This window comes from Leopardus geoffroyi, chromosome D1 (genome assembly GCF_018350155.1).
Source record: "Leopardus geoffroyi isolate Oge1 chromosome D1, O.geoffroyi_Oge1_pat1.0, whole genome shotgun sequence".
NCBI classification, from domain to species: Eukaryota; Metazoa; Chordata; class Mammalia; order Carnivora; family Felidae; genus Leopardus; species Leopardus geoffroyi.
In genome coordinates this window covers 10,822,338-10,849,427 of record NC_059329.1, presented here as the reverse complement: position 1 = coordinate 10,849,427, position 27,090 = coordinate 10,822,338, and the positions used below count along the sequence as shown (strand labels likewise).

The 27,090-nt window shown below is 45.4% G+C and overlaps 1 long non-coding RNA gene across 1 annotated transcript in view; it reads right to left on the bottom strand.

The window, feature by feature from the left end:
• Positions 1-1,444: 1,444 nt before the first annotated feature.
• The window catches only part of LOC123602357, a 42,128-nt gene continuing 16,482 nt past the window's right edge, over positions 1,445-27,090 (bottom strand). Inside the window, exon 3 of the long non-coding RNA XR_006714455.1 lies at positions 1,445-1,552. This is a non-coding gene — a long non-coding RNA (uncharacterized LOC123602357). The remainder of the gene's footprint in view (positions 1,553-27,090) is intronic.

Here is a 27,090-nt window from a genome sequence, read left to right as displayed (position 1 = left end):
ATCCTAAGAGACAGTGGGCTAACTCTAAGTGGTCTGGATTTGGGATAAGGAAGACTCCAAGTAGTTATTCCTAGAGTCCAGAGACCATTGTGAAAGCATGCATACCAGGAGCGAAGCCCAGAACCTCAGGATGAGGACAAACTAAGGTGAAGTTCAACCCACTGAAGGCCCGTGTAGACAGCAAACCATTGTGAATGAGACCTCACTTCCCCCTGGAGTCCCCTGGAACTCAAAATACTTCCCAAGGGAGAGAGAAAGGAGAGGAAAGAAAACTTGAACCAATTCTTCACCCAAAAGAGACTCTGTTTTAATCCAGAAGGAAGAGAGTTTTACCTTGACTTGGCAAGATTGTTTCCTATTGACAAAAGGATGTGAAGATTTGAGAAGCAAATTAAATTGAATTGTAGAGAAACAGTTTCATACACGCATGTCTAAGTTTTAGGAGTGAAATGACACCAAGGGTAATCACAAGGACTTCAGGGCAGGAACTGTTTCTGTGCTGTTCACCAAGGTTATATTATGGGTGTAGTAGCGAGCCAAGCACATAGCAGGTGGTCAAGCAGTAGTTTTGAGTGGATGAAAGAAAATGGCCCAACTATGGTAGAGTGAGGTTCCTGTGACCTCAAATACCCCAATTTTCTGGCTCTTATGCTTACTCCTTCCTCACACAGTGAAGCCGAGGACAAATCAGCTGTGTACTTGGAACAGAGCAGCAATGGGAATAGACATTTTGTTTTCCCTTTCCTTATCAGTTGGTAAGCCATTATTTCCTTAAACATGCCTTTACAAATGGAGAATTATTCTCGCTGCTAAATTCATCCCTGAATGCCATATCATATAAAAACAATTACTCCTGTATGGTTCAATATTCTTAACTCTTTACACAGTTTATGGCCACTGAAGTGTCCTCTAGGTGTTTAAAAAAAGTCTTAAAAACGCACTTAGAGCAAAAGCAACACTCACTTGGTTATTTATTTATTAGTGGGTTTTTTTCTTTCCATTAGCAATGCCTGACATTCCATGTCTTGAGATGAATTCACAAGAGCAACAAAGATCCCATTTCTTAAAAACTTAAGGAAAATGGGCTATGAAAAAACTTGTCCCCATTTGTTAGGGCTTATTAAGGATGCTGAGAACCTTCTGATGGTACTTTAGGGGAGAGAAACATGTAGTACTTAAGAGAAGTGGCTTTGGAATTGGACTGCAACTTACACTGAGCTCTGCCCCTTACCAGTCATTGGAACTTGGGCAAGTTATGCAAGGTCTCAAAGCTTTAGGTATGTCACTCCTGGGAAGTTTAGACTATTAAATGAGATTATAGGAGTTTAGCACAGGATCTGGCACTTATTAACCACACAATTTATCTTAGCTATTTTATCATTACCATCTTTACTTTGATTCACTGACATGAGGAAACTAGAACAAAGCACCATAACATACCCCTTTTCTTGATATCAGCAATGTCTGGACACAGATGTGGTGAGATTGTTAAGGAATTTCCTTGTGCCAGGTATTAGGTTTTCAGAAACCAAAGTCACAGACCCAGGCACCTCTGTAAACACACATGAAAAAGATTCGGAGTAAAATCATCTCCAGGGAGCACAGTTTCATTGACAGCAATCTAAATGACACCTTAGGGTTTGGAAAAGAAGTTTAGGTTTCTCCTGGGGAATGTGAAAACAGGGACACAGAAAAACTTGGGTTACACTGGTTTCTTTCTGCAACTGCTATTTGAAATTCACTAACGACCAGCTCAGATGTGCAGCAGGGTTTACAAAGAATGAGCTCCTGACTTCCCCCTTAATCTGCTGAGGGGCTGTGGGCTTTCGAAATCATTTTGAAAGGAGACACAAATTTAGGCCAGAACTTATTGGCTGACTGATGAACCTCCTGTAAATCTTCAAGCAAACAGAAGCTGATTTTGAATCCATTCAGAAAACATTCTTCATTTGATCCCCCTAAAACCTAAGTTATTTCAATATAATTCAATCGAAGTGAGGCAGCTGTCCCAGAAATCAGAAAAAGCCTCCTTGTTTCATGTTGGCTTAGTTGTTCTTCTGCTAAAGAAATGAACTTGAGACTGCGGACACCACATCCTGAGCCCCACTCGGGGACTTTACACAGGACAGCTAGGGCAGCATGGCTCCCAGACTGTGCTTTGGAGCCAAGCTTTGGAGCCAAGACGAAGAATCTGAACTAACCAATAAAACAAAGGGTTGGAAGCAGGGGAGGGGACGGTGCTGACTTCTTTCTAGGGCAGAACACAGAGGGACGTGACCTCAGGAACATCAGGCCATTAAGATGAGGCTTCGGGGGACACTTGGGTGGCTCAGTCGGTTAAGCGTCCAACTTCAGCTCAGGTCACGATCTCATGGTTTGTGAGCTTGAGCCCCGTGTCACGCTCTGTGCTGACACCTCAAAGCCTGGAGCCTGCTTTGGATTCTGGGTCTCCCTCTCTCTCTGCCCCTCCCCCACTCATGATCTGTCTCTGTCTCAAAAATAAACAAACATTAAAAAAATACCCCAGAAAATGAGGCTTCAGAAACTGCCCAGGAAGTTGCACAAGGGAGGTGACCTTTAAGAAAATGACAGGACTATCTCATTTCTCATTAGATGCTCTTCTTCCGCACAATTACTGCTAAACCTGTATTAGATCCACGTTCCCTGCATATGAGAAGCTGCTCCTGCGTCAGGGCGGACAACAGCCAAGGGGAAAATGACCATCCTTAGGTGAGCCTGAAGAGTCTAAGTGATGGACAGTGAGGGCATAAGAAAGGGGAGTGGCATGAATAGGTAGTGGGGGCACTGTGGCTGGAGTGGGGAAGAGAGGAGGCCAGCTTCCTAGAAATGTGAGCAGTAACAGGGCCGAGAGAGCTTGCTTGGCCCAGCAGACAAGCTTGGAACGTGCCCCCATTTTCAGGTCTTTGTGTGGCTCCTAAGCACACTGAACTCAAGTCTGCAGTGTAGATACAGATTGCTGGAGGCTACTGTTTTTCCCAGATGTTGTTCCACTGAATAACAGTGCTCAGGTCCATAAGAGAACGTGTTCTAGAATGCTTATTATAATAATGTTTATAACAGGAGGGAGTTGGGCGGGCGGGTGGGGGGCAGGAATCACTAGGAATGATTGCTCTGGATTACCACAGAGCACTAAGAAGCGGGCCGGAGGAACAGAGACGTGGTTAGCTCCAGCAGTCGTACTGTTGAGTAAAAAAGGCAGGAAAGAGAACGAAAATGCCTTTTATGTACACCGAAAACATGCAGGAGAAACATCACAACATTCTTCCCAAGGGGACCTTAGAGCCAATCAAGATCCCTCTGTGGGGAGTGGGGGATGAGAGCGAGGGTTCAGGAAGGAGAGGCAAATAATCTCTCAGGGAAGGAGGGGAGAGCCTTGCGTGGTCTCCTCGTGACGACTTGCTGCATACTTAACAGAAGGACTGACTCAGATCTGCACCTAATTAAACAGACCAAAGCAGGGAGTGAGAGGGAGCCAGCCGGGCTGAGGGCTGGGCAGATGCCCCAGGCAAGACGGGCGGCTGTGGAAAGGCCTCTCTTTAGGCCTAGGGCTGCCCGGAAATAGAGCCAGTTTGACTGTCTCACCAAGAGGAATGGGGAAAGGGACAGGAGGTGAAGTCAGAGTGAGAGAGAAAGGTGCATGGCCTCCCTGGGCCAAGGCAAGAGACTCAGATTTTACTGAAAGTGCAATGGGAGGCCACTAAAACATTTTAAGCCAAGGGGTGGCATGCCTTCGTTGACATTTCCAACAGATCGTGGTGTCTGCTAAACAGAAGGGAGCAAGAATAAAACCGTTGATGAGGCCCTGCAGCAGCCCCAGGGAGACTCGCTGGGGACCTGGACCAAGGCGGCCGCACACGTGGGGGGAAGTGTTGGGACACACTGCACACAAGCACAACCATGCCTCCACACAAGGCAGAGAAGAGGAGTCAGGCCCTTACAGGGCTCACATTCCTACTTTTCCACAGGGAATATAATCCAGGGTTTCTTCTCTGTTGGGCTTCTGCTGGAAAAACGTGAACGCCCAGGATGCCATGGGCTTCCCCCAGCCCCACCCCCTCTGCCAGGCGCTCTGAGCTTGGTGTGCTCACAGGTGTTTGCCTCCTAGTCCCGGACTTTCCCCAACAATGGAGTCACATGGGTCTCCCTGACTATGTCTATGGTCAGGACTCACAAGAGTGGGACTCTGCAGGTTGGCGGCCTGAATGTGATTCACAGCTCTGCCGTGCATTTACTAGCTGTGTGACCCTGGACAAGTTCCTTTGTGTCTCTGTGCCTCAGTTTCTTACGCATAAAATACAGATAATGAAAGGACCTAGTTACTTCGTTAATACGTATAAGACACCGGGAACAGCGCCTGGCATCAATACGTGTTCTATTAGAGTGTGCCACCATTGAGTACTGTAATTATTACTAGTGGAGGGTGCCAGTTGCTTCCCCTGCTCCTGCGCCCAGTGACCGCAGCTCTTCCAGCAGAATGTTTTCTGGGAAGTGTGAGCCTGGGATCCTGTTGTCCTGCCTCCCCCCTGCACCCTACCTATGCTCTGAACAACCAACTTGCTAAAAACTGAGGTCATTTTTTGACAAACTCCAAGTTACCTGCATAGCCCAGTGCTTTCCCCAGGAAACAAAAAGTGCTTATTGTAAACAAGACTGAGATTTCTAAAACTTTTCTGAAGTTATAAGGAATGTGTCATCTGCCCCTTCCAAGTATATTTTTATACTTCTCAGAAGACAGCTCAAGAAAAGCAGGCTTAATACTAATGTACAGTGGTATATTCCACGTCGCTGCTCAGGCCCCCGGATACATTTACATAGGCTTTCCAAGGGATGGCCACGGTTTCAGCCCAAGAAGCACCCTACTTCACATTTACCAGGTACGACAGTCATTTATTACGCTTCTTTATCCCTCTCCTATTATTTTCCACCCAAGCTGATGCTTCCTGGCTGGACTCCCTGTGATTCTAGACAATCTCATTAAAGCACTCACAATAGGTTTGAATGACCTATAGAATGAACCTTGGCCTCTCTCATTTATTTGCATTTAAAAGGAAGTTTTTAATTTGAATAGACTTCTAATTTGTTGATTTGAGAGTGAAAAAAAAAAATGCACTTTCCAAATATCTCTGAAATAGGGCTAGGCTAGACCTCCCAGTACCATCTGGCATTCCAACCAGTACCTCTGCCCTCCTTCCAGCCCAGCACCTGCCGTGTCCCCTGAAGATTTCAAGCCCACACAAGGCCTGTATTGGATGTAATCTGTGGTGGCCCCATATCCTCTTTGTCCACCTACTTCTCTAGCGATGTGATCTGCCAGGGCCGTGCCTTAGTTCCACACGTACCTCTCACTTTCTGCCCAGGCTTCTCGGATTCGGGACACCTGTAGGTGCAGCCTGGGAGGTGAGGGGCATTGGTACCCCAGGGGGGCAACCCCTGACCAGTGGAGGATGGAACCTATGGATAAATGCTGTTCTGTCTTTCCTGGTACCCAGAATCCTGGTGGGACAGAGCCCCTGTGGCCCATACTTGTATCCAACTCAGAACTCACCCTTGAATCAGCTGCCCTTCCTCCTGTGTTTCTCTCTCCCGGGATCCCCCCTTCCTGTTTTCTTGGGCCACTTATCAAAAGAGACTCTGCTCTCAGGGCAACTGAGGCCAAAACAGTGCCAAAAGGTCTTCACCTGGCCACCTACTTTTGTGTTGTTCAGGGGAGGATTAATATGGTTACAGACTATGATTTATAAAGCGGAAATTTGTCAGGGTATTTGCAAATAGTTAAGATAAATCCCATTGTTTGAGATTTAATGCAATGAATATTTATTGCAGTTTGCCCAGTGTCAGGTCCACAGCTAGGCCTCCGCCAACGACTCCTCCCAGAGACACGGAGATCCACCCTAGAAAGGAAAGGTAAGCAGATCGCCAGGGCAGGCAGCCACGCCAGGGCTAAGAGTGTGGATGCCAGAGACAGGCTGCCTATGTTCACTTCCTTATCCATTGCTTTCTAGCAGGGGTAAACTGTCTAATCTCACCAAGCCTCAGTTTCTTCCTCCATGAAATGTGGAAACCCTAGGGTCATTATGAAGCCCGAAAGAAATGTACGTGAAGGTGATATGATGCTGCTGACATGTAACAGGTGCACAACCAATTCTAACTCTGCAGCAAGTTGCTGATTTCCACGGAATGTGTCACTGCCACGAGGGTGGTAGCTGTCAATGAGAGGAGATGGAGAGCAGGCACGTGGGGAGGGTGCTATCCCTCTGCCCAGCCTGGCTCCAGTTTTAATATGAGGAACATCAAAAGAACAATTCAGCCGAGAAAAAGGTAACCACGACTAATCACTTCTAACAGATGTTAAACTTTTGGCCACTTTCTTATTCAAGCAATTTATATCATGTTCCGTGCTCCTCAAGTATGGCATTATGTTTACACATTTAGATGACTTCTGTAGGATGACAAATGTGTTCTTGAATGTTGGAAATAACTTTAACTAAAAAATTTACATTCTCATACATTTTGTACCACACTTGGACTAGTTTTGTTTTAACAACACCTCCTTCTCTCTAATTATCCTAGTCAGTCAAAAGTTCCTTCTACCTTCCTTTTACAATATGTGGCTAATTCCAGGGTGTCTCTGGGAAATTTTCTATCAGCCATTTTGTTAGAGATGGTTAAGGAGAAGGGAGGAGCTCCTAAATGGAAGGGTGAAAAGGGATGGATGAGTAGTGGCAGAAAGGGGATTTTGAGGGGACTCAAGCAGGAGACCTGATATGTGCCTAGTGAGAAAGGAGATGTCTATCTGTAGGCTAGTGAAGCCATCTTGGACATGCTCTGTCCTTCCCCCCCATTCTCCTGGACACCTGCACCTGCTACCAGGTGCTTTGAACCCCCCCCCCCACCCCCCTTCATGCCCAGCCTTCTGTTCTTCCCTGAAAGGTTTCACATTGCACCAGCAAAACTGGAGGGCAGACGATCTTCCTTTGCTTCTGCTCACTTCCATTTCTGGACTTCTCTCCAACCTACTATTCTCCCCAGGCAACTGTGAAGATATTTTTGGCTAAGGAGGGCATTCCCAGCACTATGCCAGATGAACAGATGGTGGGTGGGCCAGAGGAATGGTGGGTGGTGGGGCTGGCATGAGGGGCATCTGGCAGTGTCCTTCTGGATTACAGAGAACTGGGAATCTTAAGAAGATCCCTTCCTTCCCAAAATCTGATTGGCTTTTTAAAGACTCCCAGTACCTCTGAAATAAACCAGAGAGTCGGTATAAGCAGATGATTCTCCTTCAGACGAATGGTTTGTTGTATCATTTGTAGGTATAAAAAGATTTATTAACTCATAATTTTATCAAGTAGTAATGTGTGAGTAAATGTTTTAATAAGGTCACTAATTCCATTATAGTATGTTGTGCTTAACAGCCTTTAAAGGTGAAATAAAATTATCAGCTCTTAGTTACTCTCCTCCAATTTTCTGTAGACTTAATGAGGGGTTTTCTGGAAGCCCACGACTCCCCACCTCCTTCCTATCCCACTACCTCCACAGACCTTTGCTGCATTTAAGACAATATAAAGTGTAGTGCCTCAGAATTAACATTCTGGGGTAAGAAAGATTAAAATTAGAATCCTAGCTCAACCACTTAGTACTTGTTTGACCTTGAAAGAGTTGCTTAACCCAGCTTAGCCTCAGGATGCTCATTTGTAAAATGGGATCATTACTGTAGCTCACACAGTTCCCCCTAAAGAATGCATGGGATCACTAACGCATGGACAATACGAACAAAGTGCTTGGAAGGGAGTGTGAGCTAATAAATGTTAGTGACTGTGTTAGTTGTATACTGCTGTGGGACAAATTACCCCAACTCAATCTGCATATAACTAAGTTACATGCCTCTGCTACAAGGTCTCTCAGAAGGCTAGAGTCAAGGCATGGGCCAGGCTACAGTCTCATCTGAAGGTTTGACTGAGCGAGGATCTGCTTCCAAACTCACTTTTGTGGTTATTGGGAAGATGGGCTGGTGGACTAAGGACCTCAGCTCACCACGGGCTGCTGGCTGGAGCATCTCTTCAGCTCCTTGTGATGTGGGCCTCTTCCTGGTGTGGCTCAGACATGGCAGCTGGCTCCCATCAGAGGGAGCAAGCAAGAAGACAAGAGAGGGCCCGCAAGACAGAGGACACAGTCTTTTAGTAATCCAACCTCTGAAGCGATATCCCATTACCTTTGCCATATTCTATTTCTTAGAAACAAGTTATTAGTCTTACACAGCATGTAAGGGCTTGCAGTCCAGGTACTTTTGTTTTTGTGTGTTCCTTCCCTGCTGCTCCCCCACTCCCTGTTTAGTCTAGTATACCCACACTTCTCACATTGTCCAGACATGCCAGAGTCTAAGAGCTCCCAAGTGGTTCTCCTGGGATTCATAATGATGTCTCAGGAGATTTGTGTCATTGAAAAAGGTAATGGTGTCTGTTTTGATTCTTAACTTTTTAGAGAAAACCAACACATAAAATTACTTACCTATTTTCCCTTTCAAATCAGAGCAGGAGGGCCTATGAGCATGCAGCATGTGGGGTTTAAGAGTCAAAAAAGGTTGGGAGATGTCACCATGCATATTCATGCCTCCATGATTGCATGGCTGATGCCTCTCTGTTCTGCTTGGTGGATTCATACTCAGCCTTCAGTGTCAGACTTAGATGTCACTTTTTTGGGGCAAATATATATTCAAGGCCCTCAGGACTTATCCCTTCTTCCCCATGTCTTCTGTTTCCCTATAGCATTTTGAATAACTCCCTCTTCGAGATCTTCTGTTATAGATAGTGCGTATACAAAGTATTCCACAAGATCCTAGGATTCCATATGGTGATGAGGATGGGTGTGGCAAGGGCTCACTTTCTTAAATGGGTGGTCTTTTTAGTTTGTGTCATCTTCCCTGTCCACAGCCCTTTCTATGGAGACCTTTTTTTGCTCTTGGACCTTGTTGCCCAAACCTTCCCTTCCTGTCCTGGAGATGACTCTTGTCTCAAGGGCAGCTCACCTCATTGCAGGAGTGCTGGACCTGCCTTATCAGAGAACATGCCCAAGTTCATAAGCCAGCAGGTGGTGGAGCTGGGATTCAAACCCTGGTGGTCTCACTACATAGCCTTGCTTCTACTCCCCACACTGTACAGTTCCAAATGCTTGAGGAAGGAGAACTCTTTAAAGCACCTTGTTTTAAGTCCTTTGGGTGCTGACAGTCAGGAGCTTCAAAGGCATGAGAAAAACATGGGATTTTTCCATGCTTCAGAACTGTTTAAAAACCAACACTGAGTCAAAAATGCTTCCCTAAGGAGCATTTGCCAGCAATTCTTACTGTCCCTGTCAATCATTCACAAAATCTCTATTTTTCTTGGCATTTTTGTGCAACAAGACATTTGCTAGTGTGATGTCACTTGGGTTTTTTACCATCAGAAGTGCCCTCACACCTTGGGCTTACTACAGTTGATTGCACATTTGTATCTCAATTATAGATTGTGACTTTCCTGTATATTGAAGACTTTCTCTAATCCAAACAATAACAACAACAACAACACCCAGACAATTCAGAATGGAATTGGACCGCTGTCAGGTTTTTTCGGCCTGGCACAGCCTGCTTCTTTAGGGAATGGTACTTCCCTAATGGGGAACTTCCCCCATGGTACTTCTCCCTAATGGTACTTCCCTAATGGTACTTCTCCCATGTCAGGTGATCCTGAAGTACCTTAATCTAACCCCTCCTCCCCCCAATACACAAAGACCCATGCTCCATGACCCATGCCCTTCTGTATGTCAACAGTTATAGAAGTGAGCACAAGACCTAAGCAAGGCCAATCAGAATTGCCCGGATTGATAAAAAGATGTTGGGAAAAAGAAATTCCCTTGTTGTTCAGTTGGGAATAAATAAATCTGTTCCTGGGGAGACTTCTTCCCTGCCAGGTGGAGAGAGCCAGGCTGCTGAAAGAAGCCAACAGGGAAGCAGGTCTGAAGCCAGAGAGAGGGACAGAGACTTCATATACTGATTGAGCTCTTGAATCCAGTGTCTGATGCTAGACCCACCCTGCAATTCCCAGCCATGGATGCCAATACAGTACTTTTTATCCCCCAAACTAGTTATAATTGAGTCTTTATCATTTGACAGCCCAAAGTTGGGTTTTTAAAAATTGTTTAACATTTATTTATTTTGGGGAGAGAGAGAGACAGGCAGAGAGAGAGAGATATAGAATCTGAAGCAGGCTCCAGGCTCTGAGCTCTCAGCGCAGAGCCCAACATGGGGCTTGAACCCACGAACTGTAAGATCATGACCTGAGCTGAAGTCAGATGCCGAACTGACTGAGCCACCCAGGTGCCCCCAAAGTCAAGTTTAAGGTAGAGGTCAGGGATGGCAAATCAGATTCAACTAACATGCAAACAGCAGCAGTTGCCAGATAAAACACAACGTTTTCCATTACATTTAAATTGCAGAAAACTAACAAATACTGTCTTGGTATAATAGTTTTAGTATACATATTTAGTTTAAGCATGTCCCAAACATTACATGGGATATACGTATACTTAAAAAGTTGTATTTTTATTTGTTTAATAAATAGCAGTGGTGGTTGCTTGTAACACTGTGTTGAAGATTCTGAGGGCAAGTTTAGCCTCATTGGGAAAAAGTATGATTATTGACTAATGATGTCTGTTCCATGCGTGGAAATAGGGAAAAGTGGCATGGGTGCCATGAATATAGCATCCTTGGTTTATCCCAAGTGTTTAAACATGTTTTTTTTTCCTGCAGTCTTGGGCAATGCAATGGTGTTTTAATAATAAGTAATAGTAGCCACGATATACTAAGTCTCTTTAAGACCCTACATATGTCATCTAATCGAACCCTCATGACAATATTTTACTGGCTCTTTTTCACAACTGAGACTCAAGATAAGTTAAATTCACACGGACAGTAAATGGCAAAGCTGGGATTCAAACCTGTGTCTATCTGACACCAAAGCTCATGCTTTTTCCAATTCATCATTCTGCGGCAGGCAAATATTGTCCTAACAACATAGACGCAGAAGTCATCTTAAAATGCTATTTTACAAATTGCTACATAAACACTTATAAACCCAGTTCTTGGCCCAAAATGGTAAACTGTCCTTTCACGACAAAGAGCAGTGCTTCGACAACAAACTAGAGCCTCGTACGAGGCAGTGTTTTGGCAAACAGATTTCAACAGTTGACACCAGAGTAGTGCCAATTGTGAAAAGTGGCTTTAGGCTATAAATGACTATGTACAACCAGCATTATGACAAAGTGGGAGGGGATCTGTTTAACGTGTAGCAGGGGATGGCTAGGTGAGCCCCGCATGAAATTTTAAGTTGGCTATTTATGGGGCTGGAAGGCATATGTTCCTTGATTATTTGCATGAGCTGCTATGTACGAGAGCATTTGTGTTTTGGTAGATGAAGGGGGAAGAAAGCATTTTAGTGTGAATATATGTAGTTTTTTTTTTTTTTTTAACTTTTCATGTATTCGTTGTTCAATGTTTTTTGAGCTAGGATATAAGATAAAGAGATGGTAGACAGGTAACAATGCAGGGGATAGGATGGCATCTAGTCCCTCTTTTATCCCTTGGGTACAAAGCAGGAGAGATAGAAGCTGAAGGAAAATGGTGTGATATGGGCATAAGCAATGCTACACAGGCCTGGTGGAAAAGAGAGGCATGGTGCCCTGGAAGGCCATGATTTCTGCTGTGTGGGGCTACCCTGCACCTCTCTGGGACCTTGAGGACTGGAAGCTTGGGAATCACTTAGGGAACCAGCACCACTGGCCTGAACATCTTCATCCTCAGGAAAAGTCTAATTAGTCCTTGCAACGGCATGGCTTCCTGAAGCCACTGCCTGGGCAGAGAATATTGACTGGGTGGGCCAGCAACAAGTGGCATGTGACAAGCTGACAGAGAAGTCCGTGAGGACATGATTCTTAGAAAGGAGGGCTTGAGGCTCATGGGAACAGGATGTCTTAAACTATTTGGGTTAATGAGACATCTTATGTGTCTACACACCAAGAAGGCCTGGGGGACACCAGTTTACAAGCATGAAGACTAACTAGAGAGAAAGGACAGAATAAATAAAAAAAAGTTTGGACAAAAATAGAGGCTTTAATAACCTCAACAGACACAAGAGGATCTAAATGCTCGATGAAGGCAATTCCAACCAATAAAGGAAAGGAGAAATCTAAGAAGGAAAGCATCATTTCCTGTTTTTATCGGATCTTGGGGGGAATAACTGTCCTCATCTTCCTTGCATCTGTTTTGAAACCCATGCCTGACCTTGGTGGTTGTCTCTAATCCCAGGGACAGCTGGGGCTTTGTTACCAAGTATTAGGAATCTCTATCCCATGTCCCTTTCCTTTTGCCCCTTCTCATAGGATGGCTGTCACCTTTGGGGTGTTCTATTTTAAGACTGTGGATCAGAAGGGACCATTAACATTTCTCTGTGATTCCAGGTTATCCCTGCGGTACTTCTATTTTTTTACTCTAACTCTTATGATGGGATGAATATTTCATTGTGCTTGTTGCACAAGAGTCCTTTATCTATATTATTAAGCTCCATTTCCACAAATGCTCTATGTCCCCAAATATGGCTCATATTGGGACCTGCTGGGCCCATGTCCCTTTAGACTTATCAGCTAAGCACAATAAGCATTTCTGTGAAAGAAAAAAGGAAAAACTTAAGTCAGTCAATAGCTCACTACATTTAGAGCAGAACTTGGTTTTTGCAAGCTTGAAAGGACTATTTGCATTTACAACAGCAGGAAAAATTAAGAAGTGGGGCATTTCTCAAGATTTAGAGCCACATCACGAGCAAAACATCAGTTTCCACCAGATACTTTCTGAAAATACCTTACCTTTCTCAACATGACCCACCAGCTTTCTGGAGCTGATGGAATCAAGTACACACTGTGGGTCTGATATTTAAGGTCCTCTGGGCCCACCGTTCAGCCCTCAGCTTCCTTTTATGCCCTTCACAGTTAACAAGTCAATCTGTTCAGCATTACTTGAACTTCGCTGTGTCTGAGACTTTTCTGGACCTTTCCTTCCACCTGGGTGGTCAGTCCTCTCTACGCATCAAGGTCCAGTTGAATGCCACTTCTTCCACTGGACCTTTATGATGTCCACAGCAGGAAATTCACCGTTCCTTCCTTGGAATGTCTATAGCACTGCCTCACAAGTGGGTCAGGAACACATGTTTTATGCTCTTTCCCTGCCTACCTTATCTCCCCCCCGTAGACTGTAATCTCCATAAACATGAGCCACATCAATGTCTTCTTTGTGTTGCCCCCTGCTCCCCACCTATTCTTCAGCGAAAGAAAGAAAAGAAGAACCATCCTCGTGGATTTGGGGATATTATCGGTCAAGTCCCTTTTGTCTCTGGAAAAGTTAGATCTGGATCACCTGCTGGTGCTACAAAGTGACCTCTCCCCCCTTTGCACAAGACTTCCTCAGTGGGATGTGAGGGCGTGTGAGCCCCAACCTGTGTCCTTTGTTGAGAGGGGCAGGTTGAACAGATTCAGTACACAGAGGCTACTTTGCAGGGTTCTCAGAGCTGTGAGGGGGTGGAAGGTGACAGGACATCTGCAGCCCCGTTCCTAGATTTGTGGCTCCTGCCTGATTCTTCTGCCTTTGGCCTCCCTCACTTTCCACCCCAGACCTGCTGGCATCACCACCTGCCAGACCATCAGTTCACCTCAATTTAGGACCAGCTCCAACTCAGGGGCAATGGGCAAAGAGCATGGGCTCTAGGTCCTCTTTGTTTCTGCACTGATCCAGGCACTGGCTAATGCAGTCCCTGGAGTCTCAGCTCTGTCCTTTCAGTGATCTGTTACAAGAGGGTGTATCCATGTCCCTTGCCTGTTCCAAGTGCCTGTCCTCCTGGCCTACTGGGGACCCCACCCTCTAAAATAATCTGATTCTCTTTCCTCTATCTATCCCCTAGTCCCACTGTCTGGGCCCTCATTACCTCTTATCTAGACTACTGAATACACCAGCCTGATTGTCATTCCTCCATATGGTAAAACCAGACTGTGCCTGTCACTCTCCTGCACCAGCCCCTCAGTATTACCCCATTACCTACTGAAGAAGGTACATATTTCCTGCCATGGCTCACAAAACCTGCAGGAACCTGCCCCTTCCAGTCCTCCAGGATTAATGCCTGCCATTCCTTGCTTGAACTTTAGACTCCAGTGCCCCCCTACCTCTCCTGTCACTTCTTCCCTGTTTCTCTTATGCTGTCATCTTTGTCTCCATCTATCCTCCCATGCTTAATGCTTCTTAGTTTGGTCAACTGTCATTTTAAAAGTTTTTATTCCACTGAAACATTTCCTGATCATAATCAGCCAGGCCAGGTTAGCAGATGCCCCTCTTTTGTGTTCCTTAGTATATCATGATACATGGCTCTGGTAGGCCAACACTTAACACCCCATCTAGAGCAGGGTTCTCCCAATATCTTGCTGTCTGAGTTACTGCTAAAACATACACGTCATCCCACATGAACATGCTATGCATCACAGAACACAGTCTTTGCACTGCCAATGCAACGAAGGCAAAAATTCCAACTCTGACTTCTTCCGTACCCCAAACACAAAAGGACCTTATAAAATGTTCTAAGACAAAAGAGTATGCAGGGCGTCAGTGGGTGGCAAATACCATAGATAAAGACATTTTGGATATTGGAGACCAGCAGTAAGAGTCATGAAAGGCACTATTCAACGGAACTGAAGGAAAGGGAACCAGTAAAGTGGGTGGGCTTGAGATACTCTCTGCAGAACTATGTCCCTTAAGCCCAAACCAGAATGCTCCATAACTTGAGCTAACTCCTCTACAGGCATATGTGTTAGCTAGAAGGGAAACCCAAGGGAGGGATAGGACCTTCCTAATATAAACACATTGTTACTATCAGAACACAGATGCAAAAGAAATGGTCTACAGAGCACCTCATGGGCATCAAAACCTTGAGGGATGTGAAGGACAGTGGTCAAGGCTGTACTAAATTCAGAACTAAATGGCTGATCAGCCTTTGACTTCCTTTATACCTCAAGCCAACTGAACCTGAACTTCCCACCCACTTTTGTGAATGTCTTTTGTAAGACTGGTCTAATACGAGAGACGCAATAAAGTGCTCCTCTCCGATTTACCACTACAGAAGACAACATAGTCTCTTTGGGGCAACTCAAGATTGCCCCCTTCTTAAGAAGGGTGGAGAGTCCCATTCACCACCTTCTTTCCAACACGTCTCTCCCACTGGGGCTTGGAATTCCAACTGACTTATTCACCATCAGTAGGGTACTGGAGATTAAGTTAAATTAGGACTTAATGGGTTCTAAACTGCCCCGCTGTGGATTAGACCACGGCACTAGTTCTTGATTTAAAACGTAAATTGGATCGCCATTTGCCAGGACGGTGATTTGTGCTTTGGCAACCATCGCAGATCCATAAGTAAACTAGTAGATTTCCCTGACACAGTAATCGGCCTTACTGTCTAGAGTCTTCACACATTTTTCTTATAGGTTGAATTAATACAGAGAAGCAGGATGGTTGATGGTTTCATTTGTTGTACCATTAATGAAACATAAAACAGATGTGTGAAACACTGTCTTAGTAATAGAAACTGCATTACAAATTATTTATCTGCAGAAATCATGTCCTGAGTGTAAGGTGGGAACAAATGTAGTTTTTCTCTTGACAGTATTAGGTCAAACTATATTAAAAAACCTATTAAGCATAAAGTCTCCTGCTGCAGTTAAATATAAAACACAATTTGTTCCCTCTGTCCAGCGCGGCATTAAAATCTTGTAAAATCAACAGTACTTTGGACCCACTTGCTTGTGACTTTCCCTTTCTTTTTTCCTGGTCACTTCCCAGGTGATTCATCATCAGAAGAGAAGAGAATGAGGGAAACATATGCACCCTCTTGCATTCTCCCTGTGAAGACCAGACTGGCAATAAAAGGTCGTAGGAAGAGGTGGAGTCCACCAGAAAACCTTGGCAGCTGACTCCCTGGTGCTGAGAGAATGTGTCCATCACCTCGATTTTCATCCTTTAATATGCAAAGGAAAACACTGCAGGCTGAGGTCCAGAGGGAATACAAAACAGCCTTCTAGAGAAAGGCTTGGCAGTACCACAAGGGAGGGGTTGTAAATTGCAATGATTTTCTTGACTTGGATCGTTAGGGAGGCTGGAGAGATCGGGTACTCAGGTTAAGTTATGTTCTTGGGCACCAGCGCTCATCCGCAGCACCTTCCTCAGGAAGGGAGGGTAAAGGAGAAGTGGGAGGGAGGGTGAAAGTGACTCAAGGGGTTCTGCAAACCATACCCTTCTAGCACCTTCCCTCAGTATCCTTAGCGGCTACTCAAAGCATCAGGCGACATCTTAGCAGAAGGGGGTGCAGGGACATTTGCCAGGTGGTCCTCCCAGTTCAACCGTGCATCTTTCCTTGGGCTCATACTCCTAGAACTTGCCTTGAAATTCTACAGTCTGGTGTCATGCATGGTAATTCCTAACAAGCTTGACATGTTCACTTCCCAAACATGGGATCCAAGGGTTCCAGTCTCAGCCTCCAAGGTCCAGTGTGGGCCACCCATGAGCCATTGTGAGGCTCTGCTTGCTAACCCGTGGTCAGGACTGCTCTACTGTGACAGCCTAGGGCCTTGTACATGAATGAGGGGAAGGATTTAAGCTCAGTGCATCACTACTGCAGCCTAGGTGAAGAAGTTCAGGGAAGGCCAGAGCATTTCACCCAAAAGGGGGCGTGAGTAAACAAAGAGATGGTTAGTGCACTTTAGGTATGTTAAAAAAAAAAAAAAAAAAGGATTAAAGTAAGGAAAGAAAGGAGGAAGGGGTGGCAGGGATAGGGGAGAGAGACTGTGTATTAACCATCTTAAGAATAAAATCTCCTTTTTGATAATGTCTGCCATTCACTCATTATTAGCTTTATTACAAATACTTTCACAGTTAAGTGAGAGCCTACAATGGAGGGTAAGTAACTACTCTGCACCAATTGCCGAAACCCATGTTTCACTATCAACAATAATTAATAATCCAGGCAATGGCACTAGCAATCCCTGTAGCAAAAGTCCTTCTCTTGTTGCCTGGACTTTTCCATACAAGCACAAGAGCACAGGAAAAGAAGCAGAAGAAAGGACAGTGAAGGAATAGCGTCAGGGAGCAGAACAGGACTGGACTGAGGTGTGGAAGCCAAAGCCTGAGCGTCTAGTTGTGCTGTTTCCTCTTGCAAGCTTTAAGATCGCTAGCTACCCACAGGGCCACTGAGGCTATAAGCAAATTCTTTGATATGTATTTGTTCTGGCAATTTAAAGGGTTTAAAAAGTGTTTATTAGTCTCCGTAAGAAAATAAGTTCTGGGACATGAACTCTAAAATCTTTGCTAATGTGTACAGAGAAATAAATCTCACCAAGTGTCACATATGACCTGGGGACAGCAGTGTTTGGGGGGCAGTGGGTCACAGTTGTCACGGGGGGAGGGGGGGAGGGGAAGGCAAAAGTGGGCTTGGGAATAAAAGCAAAGCAGATATTTTGATCCAGACAGATTTCTCCTGGGGCTCGACTCGTGGGCGGGTGGTACCTTTCAAGGCTGGATAAAAGATACTCTGGAAAGGCATACACCTTGGAGAAAACCCAGCATGGGTGCTGGGGCAAAGCCGGCTGCTTTCACTGGGGTGGAGGGCACCACTCCCAATCCGCAAAGTCATTGAATGTTGAGCAAACGGGAGAGGTAAAGGTTCTTTAGAATCTTTAGCCCAGAAGGGAAAGATTGCAGTTTACTGAACCACGAAAGGTGGTCTGAAATCACCCTTTCTCACATACTGCTGGTAACCCAACCCAGCAGGTAAGAAGGCAAATCCTCCCTGCATGCAAAATAAAGGCTGAAATATTGCACAGACAGCTGGAAGCTTTTTTTCCCAAACTCTGTGTCTGCTCAACTAGAAACAAGCCTGTTGTCAGTGATGATCCTTTCTATAAAAGCTTCTCCAAAAACTTTCCTTTTTGTTTCTTTGACCTATAATCTTTGAGGAGCTGCTTCGCCCCTTACCACTGTTTTGACAACCTAAGCATCAGCTATAAATGCCAGGAGCCTCACAGAGAGCGAATCCTCTTCTGAAGAGATGTCTGATGGGTCTAAACTTCAGCTCTAAACTGCCAGCTTCTGCTCCCCAGCCGAGGAAAATCGATCCCGTTCCTTTTTCAGGAGCAGTGATGTGAATACTAGGCAGTTTGGGTTTAATGGGGTCCCTGGAGTTTGTGGGAGGAGGAGCTGGTTTTTATTTCCCTGGTACTGGGAGTTCACCAGGCATGGCTAATGGGAGGACAGAATGGGGAAGGAGGCCTCTCTCCTGACCGTGCTCTCCTTTCTACTGTGAGTTGAGGATTCAGGGCATGTTGATGAAAGGCTGTGACTGTGAAAACCAGTTGGAAGAAATGCCAGCTGAGGTTTGCAGTCTTGCTAGTGACTCCTGGGCTGAAACTGAGATCCTGCTCCTCCACCAGAGAGGATACCCATCCTAATTCCTCTGCCAATAGAGAAAGTCCCAGTCCTCCAGGGACAAAGTCTGAGTCCTTATCTGCATTGGGTTAACAAATCCCCCAGCCTGGCCTGTGTAAGGTCTTGACTTCTCATGGAGGAGCTCCCAGGAGGCAGGGGGTGGTCACAGAGAAGGCTGGAGAGGTTGGCCAAGTTTGGAGAACCTCTCAGGCCAAGTGAAGGAATTGAAATTTTATCCCACAGCACATGGAAAGCCACTCAAGAGCACTGAACTGGGGAGTACCACAGTCAGACTGGCATTTTAGGTAGAACGTTGTAGCCACTGAGTAAGGCTGGATTTGAGAGGGACAAGGCAGGGGGCAGGGCGATCAGGTATCTATCTCTATTAATAGTTCACAGGAAAGCCTCAGGACTCAGGGATGTCTAAACACCCGTTAGGCACTTCCATTTCCGTTTCCCACAACCAAAGAAAACCTATCTTCTTACTGTAAAATTAGGCTCCTCCTAACTTTCCTTTCTTGGTGAATACTTGCCCAATCACCCTACTCAGAAACATGGTAACCGGCCAAGGTATCCTTCATTCCCTCCTTCTCCATATTCTGTCACTGTATCCTACCCATTTTAGCTGCTATCTCAAGTCTTCCTCTCCAGTCTGCTGCTAAAATCATTATTCAAGTTTGGGTCCCCCACCCTGAACTTTGGCAGTAGCCTCCTGAGTTGGGAGGTAGTTGTCCTTGGAAGATCTGCTCTTTGCAAAAGGGCAAGAAATGAGCAATGTGCACGTGCGGTTGCAGATACAAGGTCTGAAATAAAAAGTCTTATCTGAAAGTCACAGGCTAGGTTAGGTGCCCATTCCCTGCTATCATGGCATTTTCCATGTTTTGTTGACACTCTCTGGCTACATATCCGTCATTCCCTCTAAGTCAGGGGTCAGCAAACCATGGACCAGAGATGGCCTGTCACTTCTTTTTGTAAAGAAACTGTGCGTTGTAATTCATATATTATCTACAGCTGTGTTTTGTGAATAGTTGTAACAGAGACTACGTGGCCCACAGTGCCTAAAATATTTCCTACCTGGCCCTTTCAAGAAAAAGTTTTGCAACCTCTGTTCTAGATCATAAACTTGTCAAGGGTGAGGAACTGTGTTAATGTAATTGCTATATCCCTGGGATCTAGCACAGCGCTTGGGACATAAACCTGGCTGTTGTGTGTGTTACACGAGGCAGACAATCCCAGGTGTTGTGACTCAATGGTATTGAGGGTGACAAGTGGCAGCCTGATTTCTTACAGGCATATGAGCAGATGTAGAGGGTACCTTTTTCCCTCCCACATGGTGGTCTCTGTTGTAAATTACTCCATTATTTTTATTAACAATGCATAATTTCCTTTGCTAGTGGAGTTCTAAACACTCAGACTCATCCTGCCCTTGGGGTGGCCCTTTCTGCAACTGTGCACCCTAACAGTGCACCCCATCCTTTAGCTAATGGCTGTGGGTCCTGGCTGCTGTCAGTCCCAAACACGGAGACCAGGTTACAGATTCCTATGAAGTGCTGGCAGTCTTGCTACATTTTTGTAATTGTACCGCTTTCAGGAAGTTTTGATGGTTGAGTCCAATGATTTGGGGAGAAAGATAATGGATTTCTAGAAGCAAAGCATGAGGCCCCCGACTGGTCTGCTGGTCACACCATGTCTTGTCTCTATGTACCAGTGTTGATCACTGCTCCATTCTATGTGTCCAGATCTGTGCCTGATGCGTGATGGGTGCTCCACAAATATTTGCTCATGGAAACTCACTTGAACTGTTTTATATCATCTCTTTTGCCATCCTGCGAGCTGGGTCGTGCTCTCCTCCATTTTACAGATGAGTGAGCTGGACCAGGTAGTCTCTGCCACATAGCTGGTCAGTGTCACCGACAAGATTTAAGTCCAGATCTTTTTGACTTAGAAGCCCGTGCTCTGTCCATAACATCAAGACACAGAATGATAGAAGCTGCATTTGGGGCCTGTCATCCCTACCTTCCTTCTTATAGGCTCAGAAACATATAGGAAGACAGATTCCCCAGCTCATCACTTCCCACATTAAATTCCCCATGGTGGGATTTCAGACACTGAGTTATCAAGAGCCAAGGGTAATTCTTTGCATGAAAACAGTCCAAAGGCCCCTGGGAATTGTGTGTGGCCTGTGCAGATTTTGGCATACTCTCTAAAAATTCCATAGACAGCAACCCCTCTCCCATGCCACTGGAGAGGATCTCTTGCCCCCTAAGGCTACACCGTGTCCCATTCCAGCACAATGGAAATCAAGCAATTGAGCCGTACACCGGCTTTTCAAAAGGCTCCAGTATAATGCACCAATTGTGTCTTAGGCAACAATAACAAAGGGAAAAACTCCCAGCCAACTTCCTTCACATGACTGGACAGAGAAAACAAGCAAACACACAACAGACTGAGCCTGCCCCAGCTGTCCTCCCAGAGAAGGCAGGTTCTAGAATCACTGCTTGATCCTCTGTGGCATAAATTGGATGAAGATTGGAAACTTCCTGCTACCTAATGCAGCAAGTGAATCTAATTTGTGATTTTTATTCCCTTTGCTCTGAGCTCTATTTACGGACGAACTTTGGTGTCATATCCATTTCTAAAATATATCATTAAGTAGCAAAACCCACCTCTGCAGGTGAGATTAAAACTGGTCATGTGGAGGTTTCTACCCATGTTTCTACCCGGGTTGAAAAACCAGACTTGGTGCTTTTCCTCTTCTAAAGATAATCTTCACTTTAATGGGCTACAAAAAGCAGCCTGCCAGCAAAAAAACACACAAACATTTATTAAAGCCTCAATAAATAGTAATTCACTGAAGATAAAGATTTTTCCTCCTGAAAGTCTAAACGCCTTCTGAAAATTATTTCAGAAATATGTTGCTCAAGGATTAAAATAGAGCGCTTAAGTCTTCTGTTGCTCACGTTCAACTTGGTTTTCCCTTGACAATATTAAACCAAACGGAGAAAAAAGCTACCAAGCTAACTAATGTGAGATCTGATGCATCAGATCCCTAGGAGAGAAGGAAATGAGGTCTGCAAGAGCCTTCCTCTTCTCTTCCCTCTCTCACTCATTCTTTCTGCTTTCTTCCTTTTCATTTGGCTCTAGGCATGGTTTCTCTGGCTCCCAGGACCTTGCAAGGAATACCAAGCAATAGTTTAGGTGATTCTCACGATGGGGGAACCTTCATTTGTAAAAGCTGGAGGAGAAGGGCTGATTGGATTGGAAATGCAGGTTGCAAATCTGGGGTGGTCTGGGTGCCTCTGGAGCCTAGTGAGCTCTCCCCAAGCATCACTCCTGCTCGTAGCTCATCAGAGAGCCCTGGACTGGGAAGGGCAGGACAGGCAGGCAGGCAGGCAGAAAGCCCTAATAACCACATTATTCATTATGCCAGGTCAGATTTCCAGCACAGCAGGAAATCCCCAAGGAGCCCGAGACTACTTCCCCATGTTCTTAGACATGGTCATTGGAACCAAAGGACAAGAATGTTAAGAGGAATCTCAGGGACCACCTAGTCTAAGCCCCTTGCTGCACACGTGCTTACAATCTCTTTCACTTCAAAAGTTTCCTGTTGGGGCGCCTGGGTGGCTCGTCGGTTAAGCGTCCGACTTCAGCTCAGGTCAAGATCTCACAGTCTGTGGGTTCGAGCCCCGCATCGGGCTCTGTGCTGACAGCTCAGAGCCTGGAGCCTGCTTCCGATTCTGTGTCTCCCTCTCTCTCTGGCCCTCCCCGGCTCATGTTCTGTCTCTCTCTGTCGCAAAAATAAATAAAAACATTAAAAAAAAAAAAAGTCTCCTGTTACTTTGCGTGGTTTACCAGCCACGTCCTTAGCTTGCACCTTCCCATCATTGCCAAACAGATTAAAAAGTAGCCTACATCCCCTCTCCCTGTCCTTCATCTTTCTGTAATCCAGCTCTTATGTATCATTTCTGGAAATGGCTCATTGCAAAGTCATCAATAACCCTCCAGTTGCTCAAACCAATGAACGCTTTCCCAGTTAGCGCTTACATTTTCACCCCTCCGATGTCGCTCGCAGCTCCTCTGGGAAACTGTCCTCTCCTGGCTTTGGTGACCCCTTCTTTAGTTCTCTGAGTTTCCTGACATCTCCTACTTAGTATCTTGATGGTTCTTTCACCAGGTTTTTTTTTTTTTTTAATTTTTTTTTTTTTTAATGTTTTATTCATTTTTGAGACAGAGAGAGACAGAGCATGAACGGGGGAGGGGCAGAGAGAGAGGGAGACACAGAATTGGAAGCAGGCTCCAGTCTCTGAGCCATCAGCCCAGAGCCCGACGCGGGGCTCGAACTCATGGACCGCGAGATCGTGACCTGGTTGAAGTCGGACGCTTAACCGACTGCGCCACCCAGGCGCCCCTCACCAGGTTTTTAAATGCAGCTTTGTCCTCAAGCTCTGTCCTTGGCCCACTTCTCTTTTTACTGGGTGCATTCTATTTGGCTGACCTCATGTGCTCATCACCTCTACGGATGGCTCTCATGGGTGTGTCACTAACTCAGACCTCTCAGTTCTGAAGCAGCTGTCTTCCTGCCATGGCACCTGCACCTGGCTGCCTCTTAGGTGCCTCCAACATGACTGGTCCAAAGCAAAAATCAGTAGTCTCTACTGATTCCCCCACTCAGCCTTCCCTCTGTGTCTTTCTATCGCCATCAGTGTATCCAAACCAGAATCTTTGGGGGTAACCTGACATCTGCTTCTCCTACACATTCCCACATCTAAAATTAATCACCGAGCTCTTCAAATTCTTCACTGTATGACTCCTCTACCTCCTGCACTGCCACTACGTTCTATGTCTTACCTGCCCGGTCGCATCCTTCTCCCTGACCTCCCTACTTCCATCTCCTGCCTCTCCAACCCATTCTCCATAGACAGGTTGGAGTTATCCTACACACATTGATGAGCTTAGGCAACTTTCCTGTTTAAAAAGCCCTTGATGGTTCCTCATTGTCTATAGGCAAAAATGCAACCTCCTCAACCCGACATAAAAGACTCTGATTATTCAGCTCCTTCCTGCATCCTGACCTCATTGCCGGCCACTTGTCCCCTCTTACAGTCATTCTAAGTTATGTTTAGTTTCTAGCATTTCTCCTACAGTTCTTGTCCCTCTGCCTTTGCATACATTATTTTCTCTGCCTTGAAGGCTCTTGACTCCTTGGTAAATACAAGCTCATCACTAAGGTTTGCTCAAACACCTCTTCAGTACACTCTTTGCGGGTCTCCCTCTACCAGAGAGTTCGCTGCTTTGTTCTCAGTATTTTCATAACATTTTGACTCTGTCGTTCTTAGCACCTCTTTCACAATTTTTTTGTAATTATTTATTTACAAGACTGTTTCCCTAGCTCAAACGAGCTCTCTGAGGGCAAGGACCTTGCCTTCTTTACCTCTTGAATTTCTGACACTTAGTAGCCCTTTGTAAATAGAATTGGAAAATGGCTGAGAAAAAGGAGGTTCAGAGAGGTGAAGTGGATTTTTCCAGTCACACAGATAGTTACTGGCAGTTTCTGGGCTGGAATCATGACCATCTGACTCTGCATTTGTGTCCTGTATACTGTCCAGTGGCTGGGACCTGAAATCCATGGTCACAGGGGGGCTGTGGGTGGGTAGAGAGCAGGAGACAAACCCAACCACTGATATCAAAGTGGATACGGTGCAGCAGACAGAAGCTGGGACCTGGGGGAATCTCTGGTTGTCAACGTCGGGGGCATGCACAGGAGGAGATGGAAGAGTTAGCCGTGCAACATAGAGCCACAGCAGAGAACCCAGGAACAGACAACCTTCAGGAAGCCAAGAGGAGAGGTATTCAAGGAGGTGGCATCAGGTAAACTCATCAGGAGGCACAAGGGCTCTGTATCAGTCAGGGTTCTGCAGAGAAATGGGACCAACAGTACATCTATATTTGTGCCTTTACCTCTACCTCTGCATCTAGAAAGACATTTATTATAAGGTATTGGCTCACTCAATTATGGAAGCTGAGAAGTCCCACTATCTGCCGTCTGCAGGCTGGAGTTCCAGGAAAGCAGGTGCTGTAGTTTGAAAGCTTGAGAGTCAGAGAGCCGAGCGGTACAGATTCCAGGCTGAGTCTAACGACCCGAGAAGCAGGAGTGCACAGGGCAGAAGATTGTGGTCCAAACCAAGGAGTCAGGCAGAGAGCGAATTCAACCTTCCTCTGCCTTTTTGTTCTTTTCAGGCCCTCAATGGATTGGATGATGCCCACCCACAGTGGGGAGGGCCATCTGCTTCGCTCAGTTCACCAATTCAAATGCTAATCTCTTCCAGAAACACCCTCACAGACACACCCAGAAATAACGTTTAACCAGATATCTGAGCATCCCGTGGCCCATAAACTTATCTATCACAAGCTGCTGGGATTTGAGAGGTAGAAAGTCAATCCCTGAGGATCCTAACAGCCAGATGAAGTCAGGGTCCTGATCTTAGAACCCAGAAGCACAGGCTGGGTATCAAAAGAAGGACTTGGGCACAGGTAACAGAACGGGAAGCCAGTTTCCAGAATCAAGTTACAAAACAGAGAACACAGGGAGGGAAGTAGAGAAGGGTGGAATCTGTAGCATCCTTGCTTCTCAACTAGGTCACACTCTAAAAAGCAGGAATTTTCACAACACACAATATATTAAACATGCTCCTGTATTGTATTTCCACATTTGCCCTCCCCAGGGTCCTTTTCCTTCATTTCCAGATGCATTTTTCAGTGTTCATTAAAGACCAACTGGTACTGACTTTGGATTATGAGCCAGTGCCACCAATTTTTTGAGAGAGAAGAGTGCTCATAGTGCAAGGTCTGTTTAGAACTTGGAAGGTCAGCAGCTCCTCCCAGGAGCTTCTCTCAAGGGCGGTCAGAAGCCTGTGTCTGGGAGGACGCCCTTGGGCTGGGCTTCAGGTTTTCGTATCTGCTCACTTCTGACCTGGCCTCAAAAAAGATATTAAAATGCACTTCAACTCTTTATTTTTCCTGGCCCAATTAACCAAAGTGTTTAATAAGTAACAGGGATGTTTCCAGTAATTTAGCACTTCATTAGTAATTTGTTCCATTATAATATGTATCACCAAAATCAACTCAATTCAGACAACCATTTGCTGCCTTCACTGAAGATAATGACTTCTAATTCCCATTACTGGAGCATCTTATAAACCTTTTAAGTGGTTCACTACTCTTCATTAAGGTGTATCTCAGAAAGATTTTGGACCTTGCAAAAAAGTAAATAAAACCCATGAAAACTGAACCGCAGATAGGCAAATAAAATTGAATAAACACACCTCAGGGATACCATACCATGACTGTGCAGGGACGGGCTTTTGTGTTTTTGCATAAAACAAAGTCTATTTCTTGTTAAGTCAGGGAATTTGAATTTTGCCCTTTCAGATACCTGAGGCAGCTAGAAATTTCATTCCTATTTCATGGAGATGAGGGCTTATACAATCAGAGAATGTTATGAGAAGGCATCTAAATATTCTGTAATGTAGGTGAAAAGGATTTTAAAAGTCAACAGACTGTGGGACAGAAATTGGTTCCCATGAAAGCTTGTCCTGTCACTGTGAATGGATGTTGAGTGCAACAGAGCTCTCACCCTTGGGTCCTGGCTTAACATGGACTTTGCCTGTTTGCATCGTGTCTTGTGTCTGCCTCAGAGCACTGAGCACTGAGTACTGGGTTGTGTCTCCCCACAGCACCCAGAATAGCACTGAGCACTGAGTACTGGGTTGTTGTCTGCCCCACAGCACGCAGGACAGTACTAAGCACTGAGTACTGGGTAGGATGGTACCCAGTTGCTTGCCTCCAGCTTGCTGTAACTAACATGAATTAAGAACCCGCACCATGTGCTAACCACTGTACAGAGACATTGAGTGTCACCTCATTTATTCAGCAAGAAAACTTTTAATTTTCTTTTAATGCTTATTTATTTTTGAGAGAGAGAGAGAGAGCGAGCGAGCACATAAGTGGGGGAGAGGCAGACAGAAAGGGAGACAGAGTCCGAAGCAGGCTCCAGGCTCCCAGCTGTCAGCACAGAGCCCGACACAGGGCTTGAACTCATGACCAGTGAGATTATGACCTGAACTGAAGTCAGTTGCTTAACCGACTGAGCCACTCAGGCACCCGTGGAGCTTACACTTGTAACTACCAAAACTTTTGCTCTCTTATATTAGCTGATTTTGACAGAAATTATTCTGTAATACAAGGTGTTATTTCTTTGTCTTCCAAGCCAAGAGTATTACTTAGAGCCCTACACCTAAGGATCTCAATGGGAAGCAGGATTCAAGGTTTGAAGTGATAGCAGGAAGTATGAGAGAGGACAGGATGAAAGGCAAACAGGGAGAGGAGGCAAGATTGGAAGTGGCCTGCGGCCATTTGCTCATTTATTCACTCCACAGATACTTGCTGAGTGCTACTATGTGCCAAGCCCTGTGTTTTTTGAAGATTTAATGAAGATATAAAGATTTTAATGATGGGCCACTGAAGATTTAATGATG